Source organism: Macaca thibetana, chromosome 9, assembly GCF_024542745.1.
Source record: "Macaca thibetana thibetana isolate TM-01 chromosome 9, ASM2454274v1, whole genome shotgun sequence".
Taxonomy (NCBI): domain Eukaryota; kingdom Metazoa; phylum Chordata; class Mammalia; order Primates; family Cercopithecidae; genus Macaca; species Macaca thibetana.
Window position 1 is genome coordinate 87,061,303 of NC_065586.1, and position 15,176 is coordinate 87,076,478.

At 45.5% G+C, this 15,176-nt stretch overlaps 1 protein-coding gene and 1 pseudogene across 3 annotated transcripts in view; one reads left to right on the top strand and one right to left on the bottom strand.

Annotated features, from left to right (window-relative positions):
* Positions 1-403: 403 nt before the first annotated feature.
* Positions 404-1,509, bottom strand: LOC126963022 (ADP-ribose pyrophosphatase, mitochondrial-like; annotated as a pseudogene).
* Positions 1,510-10,360: 8,851 nt separating this feature from the next.
* Positions 10,361-15,176, top strand: part of PCGF5 (polycomb group ring finger 5) — a 132,302-nt gene continuing 127,486 nt past the window's right edge. For 2 of the 3 annotated variants that reach the window (XM_050804882.1, XM_050804888.1), the window contains exon 1: positions 11,162-11,263. The gene's annotated coding sequence lies outside the window, so the exon portion shown is untranslated. Of the gene's footprint in view, positions 10,441-11,161; positions 11,264-15,176 lie in introns of those variants that run through there. The other variant, XM_050804885.1, reaches the window with a different exon arrangement.

Sequence of the window (15,176 nt, forward strand, 5' to 3'; positions counted from 1 at the left end):
AGCCAGAAAGCTCCCATACTCAAAAGCAAGGAAAACAAGACCACATAATGCTAAATTTAAAAAATAAATGTTAACTCAAAAGTCAGATTATACATTAGATTATGCCACATTAAAACATCAGGAGGAAGAAGAATTGACAAATGCAAACTGGCTGAAAAGTAGAGGCTATGGTTGTTAAGGAAGATGTCATTGTTTTTCTTACAATTCTCCAAAGAGCAGTAGTTGTGTAAGTTAGTTTAAACCATGTATACAATATATACAGCATGTGAGTATATTCTTCTAACAGGAAAGCCAAAACTTCTGTGATCCCATTTCCCCATATTTGTCTAATATTATTCCCTAATACAAAGCCTTCATATAGCACAGTTTTGGAATTAATCACCAAAGAGGTGACCCTCCCTGTCCTATTTAGTGGGAGTTATGTGCTGTTTGCCTCTTCCCCACTCTTGATCATTTGAAGGCCTTTGGCTCACACGAGACTCCAAGCCACTATCCCTGGCAATCAGGATACATGTCCTCACTCCAGTGGGCACCTTGTTTCTCAGACACAAGTTGAATAAATTGGGAGTGGCTGGCATAAAGCTCAAATTTATCATTAATGTCCACCCATTTCACTTTCTTGGCATCATTGCCAGCTTCCAGAGGAAGATGGTCCATTATTTCACCGGTTTCATCATGGTAGTTCACAGCCTCTGTCTCTATCCAGGAGTTATCTGTGTTCCGAGAATCATCCACATAGCCTTTATAGACCACAAAATGTTCCTGGCTGAAGAATTTGTGCAATTGTCTCTCCAACTCCTGCATTTCTTCCCTAGATTTCTATAAAGACTTCATGGCTTCCTAGCCAAATTCTCTCTCCAATGTAGCACTCATTTTCTCTCCTGGATCTACCACCCACCCTGGGATTGCCTATTCTCCACAGTCCTTCCTTTTGATGGCTACAAATTGCAGGATATTTTTCCCAGAAATAGGGTGGGTAATTTAGTTTCCCTTGCTATCCCTTTTCCATCTGGTTAAGATGGGATCTGCAGTATGATTGGGGCCTCAACACCCCAAAAGCCCTGGGCCAACCAGTCCTGTCCGACATGCAGGAGTTCTAAGTCTACCTTTCTCAATCTCATACAAGCCATGTTGGCTCCTTCTCTCCACATGCCCATCCTTTTTGTTAAACTTAGGAGAGAAGTTCCTTTCACCCACTTGAGGGTCTGCCCACATGGGCCCGTCCAAGACAGAGCTGGCAGTGTACTCTCGGGGCGTTACTCTCGTCACTCGGCTAGCCAGCTCACTTTCTCATGGGGAACCAGGCTTCGCTCCACCTTGGAGTCAGGGTACTGAGATGTCCGGGCCTTCTCGTGGGGCTTCTCAGCAGTGCGCTTCCAATCTGACATGAAGTTTAGAGAAAACCCATGTCAGGAAAACAGGCTCCAGCTGACCGGGATGTTGGGGCAGCTGCTGGGCCTGCCTGTCACAGAGGCCAAGGTCATGAAGGGAGACACGGTCGCTAAAGCCTTGGACAGGCAGCATCCAGGCATCCAGCCATGCAAGACCCAGCGGCCCAAGGGGATTTCGGTCGCTCTCTGCGGGGGACGAGGTCTCCACCGCAGATGAGCACCCGCCCGTGGGGAGGTGGCCACGTTTCTCTCCTGAACACCGGCTAATGGCCCGCTTTCCTAAAAGACCGTGTGGTGTCTCCAATGGCTACAACGGGGCGCGCCGGTGGCTCAGGCGGGGGGGGGGGGGTAACGGTGCCGCGGAGTGGCCAGGGGCGTACCACGACTGGACCGCGCCCTCTCGCTGCCACCCTGGCGTTTTGGTTGTAAATAGAGAGATTCTGGCCTCTGAAAAAGCTCCCAAATGGAAAGTGCTGGGGTTGAGAACAACTTCCTAACAACAATAAAATTAGCAAAGGACAATCACCAAAGTGCCATTAGCCCACTAGCCATTTACCAGTAAATTTAGTTCACCAGGTTTAGGATGCTGTCTATTAGGGAGAGGGCAGACTGAACGTGGGGGTAGGAGTGGACAAAATTCCCTGTTTGGGACGTTCAGAAGCCGAGTGGGGGTGACCTCAAAAAAGAAGGGGGACTCACCTGGTGCACTGAGCGTGGTGCTGATGAGAACTCCATGAGAGGGTGTGATGAGCAGGGTATGTGTTCAAAATGTGAGTCTATCATTTACTACCTGAATGGTTTTGGCAAGTTGCTTAATCTCTCTTTCCAAAGGAGTATTTGCTACAGAATGCCAAGTGCTGTGCCAAGCACAAAAGAGTGAACTGAAGGCTGAACCACGGGCCCTTTGCTTTCAAAAGGATTCTGCTTGGAGAGGCAGCAGATTTTTATTTAATTAAAAAAAAAATAGCTGGGCACGGTGACTCATGCCTGTAATCCCAGCACTTTGGGAGGGCAAGACGGGCAGATCACGAGGTCAGGAGATGGAGACCATCCTGGCTAACACGGTGAAACCCCGTCTTTACTAAAAATACAAAACTAAAATTAGCGGGGCATAGCGGCGGGCGCCTGTAGTCCCAGCTACTCGGGAGGCTGAGGCAGGAGAATGGTGTGAACCTGGGAGGCAGAGCTTGCAGTGAATTGAGATCATGCCACTGCACCCCAGCCTGGGCAACTGAGCGAGACTCCATCTCAAAAAACATATATATATATATGATATATATGATATATATTTAAGATTAAGACAAATGGTGCCTTTTAAGAAATGAGTTAGGCAGGATAATTAATACACCCATATATATATATGGAGAGAGAGAGAGAGAGAGAGAGAGAGAGAGACAGACAGACAGACAGAAAGAGAGAGAGAGAACTAGCACCGAAAGGGCAATGCCAGGTATGAGGTAAAAGTTGAACACAGGTTAAAAACCCAGCTCCAATTCCTCCGCGTGCCACTTTCTTGGGGGAAGTTACATAAGCTCTCTTCAGGTTCCTCATGTATAAAATGAAAATATTAATAACTGCCTCATAGGGCTGTGGTGACAATTAAGTAGGATGTTATAACACGTGTTAGCTCAATGTCTGGTCCACAGCACAAACTCAATAAATATTAGTTGTCATCACTGTAATTATCATTAACTTTTTTTGATTCTGCAGCTTGAAAACTGTAGATTAGAACAGGACAGCTGAGATGATTATGGGAACTGAGCAGCTCACATATGAGGTCAGAGTTAAACAGCTTATGATTAGAGAAAATCAGGATAAGAAATAACAGAAATTTGGGCTGAGAAATAACAGCATCTGTCCTGAAATGATAAATAATGAGAAGAGGTGCCGTCTTAGTCATTACTCAGAAGGAAACAAGCCCTAGGGAAAGGTATCTGATCATTTGAAACAGTCCCATTAGAAAGATGTTCAATGAGTAAATGATTTTCTGGTCAAATATGTTTGGGGAATTCTACATATTTTATCACCCTGCCCCCTTAGAAATTCAGGATTCACATAGTGTTCTAAAGATCCTGAAAATTCCTATAAACACAAATCAACATTAAACTATTTAATTTTGTTTCATCCAGTATTTCCATTATCTGGTTAGAAACATTCTAACCAGAGAATGTTTCTTTTTTGCAATAAATGGTAACATATTAGGAACATACTTCTTCAAGTTTAGAAAGCTTTCAAAATGTATATGTCTGATTGAGGGTAGATCCCTAATCATTTGAAGTTATTACCATCATCATAACTATGGAAGGCAGCTACAGAATACATACCCAATGCCCTCATTAAACTCCAAACAAGATGAGGCAGGTTTCTAGAAGGCTTGAAACACAGAAATAGCTGGGGCTATGGAGAACAAAATGGTAGAAAAGGACTGAGAACAGAGAAATATGAGATATAGTCATCCTTAACCATCATTGTCATAAACATTGTTGAGGGTTGGCTGTGGGCAAGGCACTCTACAAAGTACCACTGGGAAAGAAAGATGATCCTTAAGGGACACAGTCCCAGCTCTATAATTCTTGTCTCTCTATGCCTCAATTTTTTAAATCATGGAATTCTATTCCTCTAGGTCTCCTGAAAATGTATTAAGAAAACCACTGATACAAAAACTTAAAACATTTGGGGGAAAGACACTTGTGAATTCCTCATTATTTCCAGGTCTCCTACTCCAGCTCATAAGAAACAAATGGAGCAGATGTCTTGGGTCTGGTTCTGGCTTCCTCCATCATAGGCTTTATAGCTTGCACCTGACCCTTGGCTTCTCTGGGTCTTAGTTCCTCACTAGAAGACGAATCTGTTGGCCTCGGTTATCTATAAAAGTCCTTCCAGAGTTGGCATTTTATGATTCTAGGATCTATGAAAATTTCATTTTAGAAGGGCAAGGTCAATTGTTCCTATGAATCCAAAAAACTAGATGTTCAAATATAAACAGCTAGATGCTCAGGGAAAAACATACCATTGAGGAGAGGAAAGGAACAGGGAGGGTATGGTGTGCCACATACAAGGCAGAAATATAATAATTCATGGGCACATGGAAAGGAACTTTAAAACCAGTAATAAGGCATTTTATTCTATTTTGAGCATCATCAGCAGGCAGAAGATGGTTAGATAAGACCATCTGATGATTGTGGTGCAAAAGATACCCTAAGGGCAAGAAATAAAATAACTATAGTAGAAACCAAAAGAATTATTTGCTGGGAAGCCACTGGGGAGATTCCCTTTCTTAAATTGTCTTCTGAGGCAGAAATGTCTGAGGTAGAACAAGCAGAGCAACACACAGAGAATTTTCTGGTTCTATCCACGAGAAAGCCCTAAAGGAACTATAAGGGGCAATCAGAGAATAAATCTTTGGCCTGTCACTATGAACTATGCCTGAGTCAGAGATTGCCTGTGTCATTCCCATTTTATAATATTAAGGATATTATGAAAGGCAAAGTGGAGATGGGGGGGACCAGGATGATTACAAGGTCCAAGCAGTGCAAGAACCCCTAACCATCCTTCCTGCCTTTCTTTGGGAAGCAGAAACAAGTGGTACCCAGCACATTTAATTATCAAGAATTATCCATCTCTTCCAAAAATGATGCTAAGGCTCAACTTCAGAAACATATCTTGAAGGAAAGCAGAAAAATGGTTTACTCCTCTCTTTAAAGTGGTAATAATGATAATAAATAACAAATTAACTACTATATACTAAGTTATTTCCAAGTCATAGACTGGTGGACAGGTTTGTCCAGGTATGACTGCCCAGTTTTGAATTCTGGTTTAGCCACTTCTTAGCTAGTTGACCTTAAGCAAGTTTTTAAACTTCTCTGGGCCTCAGTTTTCTCATCTAGAAACAATAATGGTATACATGTTATAGGGTTGATGTGACATAATTCATTTAAACAGCTTAGACTAATGTCTGGCCAATAGTAAGACCTCAACAAATAGTTATTGCAACTGTTACTATTAAGTACTTTACATTTGTTATCCCATTTAATTTTCAAACAACCTTTAGACTTAGGTACATATACTAACAATATCATCAGTTAACAGACTGAGGACATTGCAGTTCATAGAATTTAAATGTGCCCAAGATCACATAGCTAGTTATTACCATATATTTGAGAACCAGAAAGGCTTGATAATATAAACTCATATTTTATTGGTAGTCTGCAAGTTGAATTTGATTTTATACAGCAAAATGGCACCATTTTACTACAACTATAAAATTTTTGACTTAATATTAAGTTGGTTCTTCTGCTAGGTTCACTCTACAAGAGGAAGAATTTGGAGACATTAGCAACCTATTGTAATAACAGTTGTAAAGAGAAAATACCCTGAACCATGGGGCAATTCAGACAAAACAGACGAGCAAGAGAGACATCCCTAAGTGGAAGTAGAAGCCTAAAGAGGAGAAGTCATCAAAGATCACCCATTTTAATCCTAAAAAGCCCAGTGGATGGTGGTGATTGGCATAAACAGGGAAGTCAGGAGGGGAGCTGACAACGGAAAGTTCACTTTTAGCTGTGTTTTAAGGACACATGATAAGAGGATAGTGCATGGGAAGAGTGCTATGGGAACTGGAGATTCTGCCACTAGCATTTCTGTTCCTCAGTTTCCTCTTTCATAAAATGAGAAGTAGATCTAGAATTCATCCTTTGGATTCCTTCCAACTTCCTAGAGGAAGCATGTAAATGAATTAGAGGAAGTAGAAAGCAGATTTCAGGAATTCGAGAGGCAGTGAGTGATCAAGGTATTGGGTCATTAGTCTGCCTTGAAGTAAGAGAGAAGTGGGACAATTACTTACTTTTTAAGATTAAGACAAATGGCGCCTTTTAAGAAATGAGTTAGGCAGGATAATTAATACACCCATATGTAGAATACAGGCTGTCGACAATTAACCTAAGAAATCTAAAGTAAAATGTGTAACAATGAAAGTCAAGTAGCCTTTATTTATAGGAGAGATAAGCTTCAGTTTGTGTGGTGTGATGTGAAGGTGTTGGGAAAGTCCAGCTGCCCCAAAAATGTCTTCCTGATCTTCTTAAAATACTGCCTGGCTTTACACCATTAAAATAAACCTCTTTAAACGTACTTCATAATATAAAATGCACATTTATTTCACATTCAGCTGTTACCATGCTTTCCGGTGCATTAGGGTAGCAGGATGACAACTAGCTACAGTCAACTGAGGAGACAAAGATTTGAAGGGGGAGGAGGAAGGGATTCCTCTGGTATGTGCAGCTTTGCTCAAGTCAGTCAGTTCAACAACATGTGGCTGCCTATTATACTCCAGATATTGAGCTAGGTTCTAGACATTAAATGGCAAGTAAGTTGTGGTTCATTGCCTCAAGATGCTTACGGTCCAAAGAGAGTAGACTACATAAAGGTCATGGGGCTGGAGGAGTTTTGAAAAGTGGGACCAGTGTCTAAGAAAGAAACAGAGGAGGGACAAAGAAATTTGTTCTCTTCCATCACAACTTTGTTGAAGAATTAGATACCCCAAACAATGCTTTTTCTTGGTCCCAGTGAATCCCCCTAAGGAACTACTAAAATTTAAGCTGGTAGAGTTGACACCCTATAGGCTGAAGAATAACAGATAATTTGAATATCTTTAATTCAATATTTTTTGGCCCTTTGAAATTTAAATTAGTAAAAGTTTACTATATCAGAACTTGTAACCTAAACAGTTGACTATAAAATACAGGTTTGCTGATAATTTTTCCTGCTCCCTTCCTCCACTGGAACTTCACAGTATACGAAGATTGCTGAGGACTGGTGGGGGCAGCCAGGGCTGGCAGAAGCAGGAAGCAGGAAATGTAGAGAAATTGGAGCTACAAAGATAACTGAGCACTTATTTAAACAGCAGACTAGAGGAGCACCATATCTTCACAGATGGTGTTAAACAAGCATCATAAGACATAGCTTCAAATAATGCAGGGAACATACAATTAGGGCCACAAAAACTTGGAGGACCAGTTCTAGTTCTGGTATTTACTAGCTGGATAGCCACAGGAAGTCATAATATTTTTTGCCTATATTTAATGAGTACTGTCTATATGCCAGGCACCCTATAACATGTCTATAATTGACTGAATGTTCGTGTCTCCCCTCCAATTCATATGTTGAAATCCTACCCCCCAGTGTGATGGTATTGGGAAGTGGAGCCTTTGGGAAGTAATTAAGTCATGAGGGTGGAGTCCTCATTAATGGGATGACTGCCCCCATAAAAGGAACCCCAGAGAGCACCGAGGCTCAGTGTCTTTTCACTATGTAAGGATACCATGAGAAGTCAGCACTCCAGAGGAGGAAGAACGGCCCTCAGCCAACCCTTGACCATACTGGCACTCTGATGTCATAATTCCAGCCTCGAGAACCATGAGAAATGAATGTTTGTTGTTTAAGCCACCCAGTTTATGGTAGTTTGTTATGGCAGTCCAAACTGGGCAAGAGTGTTTTACATATGATGGTATTTCATTCTCATGACAACCCACGTAAGTAGATTCTATCATTTTTCTCTATTTTATAGATGAGGAAACTTAACTACAGATAATTCAAGTTCAGATAAACTAAAATTTGTTAAAGTAGGGATTTGAATACAGGTAGTCAAACTCTAATGGCCATGTTTAATCATTATGATATTCCAGGTATTAAGTCTTTTAGCCTTCAGTTCCCTCACTTAAAACTGGACATGTTGCACCAGACAATGCTGAAAATTCTTTCTGGCTTTAAACACTATGATTCTAATTATATAAACCATACCTATATTTAATATGCTCATGGTTAATCTGTGTTTCTGAACAGTCTCAGAGAACTGAAAGCTGAAGACAAGTTTCTGAAATATGGCTTCATTTCCCAGTTATCCCTTGTTTCAATCAAGGTAAACCATATAATTTACTGTCCACCAAGAATACCCTTCCTCCATTTCCATCTATTGAAAATCTATCCATCCTTCAAGTAACAGCTGAAATGCCACCTCCTCTAAATAGCTATTCTCAGTCTTTGGAGATTTAAAGTGGGGATGTATTAGACTGCTGGGGGTTGGGATTGGGGTGAAGTATCTGTGCAAATGAAAGGAAAAGATGTAGGATAAGAAGAAGAAAGGGTGCCGGGAACCATGAAAGGTAAGAGAACTGTCAGCAGTGTTGTTGGTGACCAGCACAAAGCCTTCCTTGTGACAGGCAATAGCAAAGCCACCAGATTATATTAAATGTTGCCCAGCTAGTAGGAGATGAAGATTAAATGAGATAACGCGTGTAAAATATCTAGTACACTCTCTGGAAGGGCAGCAACATGATAGTTCCTAATCTCTTCCTTCCATAGGAACCTGGTCACCTCCTTCATGCTGAAGAAAGTTGCCATCCTGCCCAGGGAGGAGTAGGACAAGAAGAGGGGAGAAGAGACTCTGGGGGAAAAAAGAAGTCAGGAGGAGATACATGGGAACACAAAAGAAAAACGAGAGCCAGAGTACACAAGACGAGAGAGAAAAAAGAAATGTAAGGGAGTGACGGCGAAGAAGAGGATAGAAGGGTAATGGAAGCAGAAGGGCACAGAGGGACAAGTAAGAAGGGGAGAATTCTAGGACTCAGGAAGAGACAGTGCCGCACTGCGGAATGCGGCCTAAAGGAACAGGTAACCAAGTGCAGCAGCACCCAAGCCCAGGTGCCAGTCATTTGCCGCGGGGCTCTCCGATCCTCCTTTTGCTGCTCTCACATATTCTGTAGGGATTCTGACCCCTGCCCTCTGTCATCTTGTCCACTGGCTTCTCCTGCTTTCTACCACTGGGTGGCCCTGGAGGGTGGGAGGAAGGGAGAAGCCAGGGGTACTCCCATCTCCTACTTTGGAAGATGTCTTCCGCAGTAGTTGCAGTTCCTTTGTGGCTCCAACTCCTATTGGACAAGCCCTTCAGGGTTCTGGCTGTCTCCTCTCTTTGCCCCTTCCTGACGGAAACTTCTCAGGGGAGAAGGCACGTCCAGCAATGGCTACTCTCAGGATTGCCTCACCTTACCCTAGTTGAATTTCCAGTTCTTTCAACACTTGTAACTAATTTGCTGCATTAAATTATTGCTATGGAATCACTTGGGAAAGAAAACTTCACTTTCGCTTGGATTCACTTGCGGAGTTCAAAGACACTTTTCCTAATGGGACTGCAAGCAGTGCATCGGAGAAAAAAATCTAGCAGTCCCAGGAGTCAAGAAGGGTCAGGGTCTACTTCAGTGTTTGATCAGACAGTGACAAATCCACACTACCTAACAGGGCTGGAGGGCTTTTAGCCTAGGAATTAGCTGTAAAATGACTGGGTTCATGTCTATTTTTTCATTATTTACTCTATTCTCTTTGATCACCGCCAGCCTTGGCTTAAGGAACATCTCTGTAGAATTCAATTTTATTCCTCAAGGGTTACTTAAGTGCCCATTATGAGTACGGAGGGCACATAGCTAGGTGTGGTGGGGAGGAGATACAGAGATGCAGGAAAAATGGAAGGCATGCTCAGTTTTTGGAAGTGTTTGCTTTTTGCAAGATGAGGTTTGTGGACCCTCTTGATAAAGACTCCTGAACTTTTCCAATCCCACCAGAGCTACAGACATTCGGAGGCAATACTAGTCTTACAGCTTTCATGTCTCCCATCCCCAGAGCTCTGTTAAAAGCAGACTCTTCTTCAAGGAATTCACAGATCAGAGAGGATACAGCACAGGCACACAATTGACCCCCAAGTCAGAATGATGCCAGCCACAAGGGGGGATTCTGCCTGGGGGAGCAGGAAGACTGCACAGAGATGGAAGGAGATGGCTACAAGAGCTGTGTCCAAGAAAATTTGACACGTGGAGGCAGCTAAGGGGTTTTCTGGCAGAGAACAGAGCAGGATCAAAATCAAGTGTCAAAGGGCAGACACATTTCAGGTGTTGTCTGTAAACGGAGGCTTTGGGGTGAGGGTAGCGAAGTGGAGAGGAGACTGAAAAATGGAGGCCCAGCTACTGAGGACTCTGAGAATGAGGCATCAAGGCTTGAGGCCATGGTGAGTCATTGGAGGATCTTCAGCATCAGGGCGGCAAGGTCACTTCTGGTGGGGTGGCAGAGGGGGTGGGGGGACTTTGTGATTAGAAGCAAAGAAGCTGGAGGCAGGAAAAGAAACTGCGAGCTCTGGGGTGGAGGGCAGCTTATACGGGAAGCCTGGACTTGACCATCGCCAGGGAGGCATACTGACGTTCAGCTGCCTTCCATCTGTTCAAGGGCACTCTTACTCCGTCTGTGGGGGGAGAAGGTGCCCCCTCAGCGGCTGTACAGTTAGAAGTCTCCAGCCTGAGAAGTTTCGAATTTCTCCTTGCCAAGGTCGGGCCACTACAGGTGGGCGACTGCGAGCCCCGATCGAACGCTTGGCTCCACGCCCGCCCGGGGCAGCCACTGCGGCTCGTCCCCTCCAGGCCTGGGCTCTGCCGTGGGCCGTGCCCGGCAGGGCGCTCCGGGAGCTGCGCGGCGGCGGCTCTAGGAGGCCTGGCGGGCGGCTGCGAGAGGCTGTGCCCCAGTTTGTGTCCAATCAGGGAGTGCAGGCTGTGCCCCGAGCCGGGCAGCAATGCGTAAACAAACCCACGGTAACTCCTCCGCCCCCTCGGCGCGCTCGCCCCGCGCCCGCCGCCGCCAGCGCCGCCGCCGCCGCGGGCTCTGCTCTCCTCGCGCCCGCCCGCCGGGCCGGCCCAGCCCCCGCCCCGCGCCGCTCGCACCCCCGCTGCCCCGCCCCGCCCCCGCCGGCGCGGGCTCCCTCACCTACCGCCCCACGCGCGCGCGCTCGCGCACCACGCGCCCCGCGCGGCCCGCCCGGATCGTGGCCTCTCGAGAGCAAGGTAAGGGCGATGCGCGGGGACCCAGGCGACTTCCCCGCCCGACGCGGCCCAGGGAAGTTTCTGGCGTGGCTGTTTTCCGCGGGGCCGGGGGGAGGCCCCGGGAACCGGGCGAGCCCGGAGGGCGGGAGGGGGCCGCCTGGCGCCCCGAGGTCACAAGTTGCCTAACCTGACCTCGGTGCGGGCCGGTGGGCGGCGCGGCCGGGCTGGCGACGCGCGGAGAGGGGCTGGAGGCGCGGCGGGGCCGGGCGCCGGGCGGGCAAGGGGAGGGCCCCGAGGAACTTTCTCTTCCCCAGAGGGGCGCCTTCCAGTCCTGGCCGCGGCCCCGCCGCGGGAGCAGCAGCTCCCTGGCTGGAGGGAGACCATGAAATGTGTTTGAAGAAGCTGACGCAGTTTGTGACGCTCGCGGCTTCCTGACGGGGACCGGTTGCAGCGGCGCCTCCGCCGAGGAGGGACGACCTGAGTCGGCGCTCGGGCCCTTCCCCCGCCGGCAGCCGCGCGCCCGGGCACCTAGTTTGGGGGCCGCTGGCTCGGGGCGCGAGCATCTGCTCCCGGCTGCGCGCGTCGCTTCCGTTTTGATTAGCTCAGGTTATTATATAAGATGTCACGGAGAGGAAAGGGGCGATCGAGAGGCGCGTTGGGGAGGGCGCGGTGGCCTTCCGCGAGTGGCAGGGAGGGACAGGAGGCAGGACCCGGCGGCACCCACCTGTACGCCCTCCGCGCCCCCTGCGGGCGCTGCCCGCGCGCGTGCCGGGGTGGTGGGGTTGGGGGGCACTGACGGTCGTGCCCGGTGCTCCCCTTCCCTCCCCGCCAACACTCGAGCAGCGGCCGAAACGTGCTATTTTTTCGCCGCCACCTCTCCTGGGTCTACACGTTTCTGATTCCAGGCGTTTGTACTTTGAAACATTTGTTTAATATTAAGGAAGCTGCGTGTGCGGCCGTCATAGTACACCCGGAACGTGTGGCCGTGAGCTCCAGGGCGGTGAATGAATCATCGCCCCGCGGACCGGGCCCCGATGATTCATGCGGGGTACACACACGCGCGCGTACTCGCTGTGTGCCTCTGACCCAGGGAGAGCGGCCCCTCTGCAGTGATGACGTCCGGAGGGGTGGGGGAGACTTAGTGCAAAAGGACAGCGGGGTCCCCCCCGTCTACAATAACTTCGGGGGGGGGTTCAGGGACGCCCGGAGGAGTGGGGGAGACTTAGTGCAAAAGGGCAGCGGGGTCCCCCCTTCCACACTAACTTTTGGGGGGTCAGGCTCCGCACAATCCCCAAAGCTTGTTTCGCGTTCTTGAAAGAGTTACAAAATTCCACCTGGCTACATTAATCGGTCGAGGAGCGCTGGTTCGCTGCAGTGCTGAGTCCTGTCTCATTCAGTATTTGGTGTCAAGTGAGGGAGGTATCAGACTCTGAAGGAATCCTCCTAGTAACTGCGTCTACCTAAATAGCTCTAAAGTAATTAGAAAAATTTAAAAAGTGGATCTTAAAAGAAAAATGTGACTCCTTAAGACTAGTTTTTTGAGGGTTTTTAAAAACCAGATCCTAAAAGGAACCTCGTTTGCCATTAATGGATACAGAATTTTTCCCACTGTGATCACTCACGAAGATTAACTTGACTCATTCCCACCTCACATTAATAAGACTGAATAAAGTTTTCTCATCATTTAAGACTCACCTCAAACGGCGTCTAGTCAGCTAGGGCCTCTTGATCGCCTTCATTATCTCCTGTCCCCTCCCCGCAAGGAGCCACCCATAGTACTGTTTTATTTTCTTCACAGCGCTAAATCGCTATCTGATCTTACTTTGTTTAGGAGTTCTTTAAGTCTGATCTCTTCTTATTGGAATGTAAGCTCCACTGCGGCAGGGGAGCTTCACTGCTAAACCCTAGCACCTAGAACAGTGCCTGGCATACATGAAACACTTAATATCTGTTGACTCGTGAATGAATAAACTCTTTTCCAGGTTTCTTGGTAGGACTGTTTTTGACAGTTGACATTCAGTGCTTTTTTTCCCCTTTTTTTTTGGGGGGGGGCGGGGGGGAAAGTCACCAAATTGGTGCAGTTCTAATTTTCTTCTTTTTTCCTCCTGGTTTTCTTTTGATTGATTTTTTCCTCTGTGATGTTAACCTACAGAGCAAGAAGGGTTTAAGCATCATATCCTAAGACACTTAGTAAGAAGAAAGATAAAGCATGTGGAGCCCTGTCAAGAGAAAGTATGTTACTATGTAACTTCTGGATGATTAAAAATATTGTCTGTGCTACTTGAAGAAAAAGTGCAGGATATTGAAATGGAATCAGCAAAGTCAAATCCCACAGTCCTATGTTTCCACTCATTTGGAATACTAATATTTCCATATCTTCCCTCCCCATTGCCTGGAAAACAGCCTGAAGTTTAGCTGCAGTTTGGGAAGGTTAATAATAGATACCACTTAATATGAAGGTTTTTTGTTTGAGACAGAATCTCACTCTGTTGCCCAAGCTGGAGTGCAGTGGCACAATCATAGCCTCAACCTCCCAGGCTCAAGTGATCCAATATGAAGTATTAATTTAATCAAATGAAAACAGGATTTATGCTGCAGAGGCCTTAACTCTGATTTGTTGTTGTTCATGTCGGTAATGCCACAGAAGAGTAGATAAAAGGAGTTATTTAAAATTGTATTTTAAACATCTTAAATGGATTCTAAAGAATTACAGCTATAATAAGTCAGTGATATAATGTAAGAAGGATTTGAATGTCATGTTTAATATCCCTTTAGAGGATAAACTTTGATAAAATTTATATTATAAATAAACTTTGGAGGCATGTTAATTAGTCCCAGTCTTGTAGCAATATTTTCAGAACTTGATACTTCTGAAGTTACTGCTGAAGAAGAATGGGCTTCTAGCAGTTCACTTTCCATAATAGTAGCTGGGATCACTTGCAGAAGCATAATCTCAAGAGTAAGCTCAGAGACGATAGAATTTTAAAGCTAAAGGAGACCTTGAGATTACTTGGCGCAGTTCATTCCTTTTTAATCAATCCCTTTACTAAAGAAACTAAGGCATGGTGAGATGGCTTGCCTAAGGTACAGGGTACCATAAAGAGCTTAAGTGGTTGGAAGTTCCTGAATTAGCCAGAGCTGCTGTAGGTGGAGAAGACTGGTTTCTATCGTTAGTTGATTGTCTGCCTTTTGCTTCTGAACTCTCAGGAAAAAATAATGTCTTATTCACCTTTGTATCTTCCCATGTGCCTGGAACATCTAGGGGCTCAACAAATGCTTATTGAAAGCAGTTGGATAAATGGGTTTTAAGTTGAAAATATATTTAGGAAGTGAAAAAGCAGGAAAACATATCTCCTTTCCACATTGAAGAAGTTTTCTGACAAGAGGATTAGATGTTGGCAGTAAATAACCTTAGAATTAACCTTAGAACTTTTACAGTAATGAAACTGTTTAATCTTTATGCCTCCAGTTTTTTTTAAAGCTTAAAACTTGTAAGTGTGCGTGTTCGCTTACTTGGTATAATTACTGGAGGAACAGTAGGAGACAAGAGTCGGGACATCTGATAGGTCTTGCCTCTGTCGCAGCCAGTCAGGTTTGGGGCTAAAACACAGCTCTGCCCCTAATAAGCAGAGCTTTCCACAGCAAGTTACTTAACTTTTTGGAGCATTCTGTTATCTCTAAAGTGGGGATAATGCCGTCTACCTTGAAGGATTATGTGAGACTGAGATAATGTATATTTATAATATGTGTGGTGTATAAAAGGCTCTTAATAAATAGTAACTGCTATAGTTATGACTACAGACTTGTGTGACCAAGGGGGCAGCTTAATCCCTCAGAAGTTTCAGTTTTTTCAATCAGAGAATTGGTGGTCAGGATAGGGGAGAGGAATTACTGATCTCTAAGATCTTGTCCAGCTCTGTGGTTTCAGGAACCA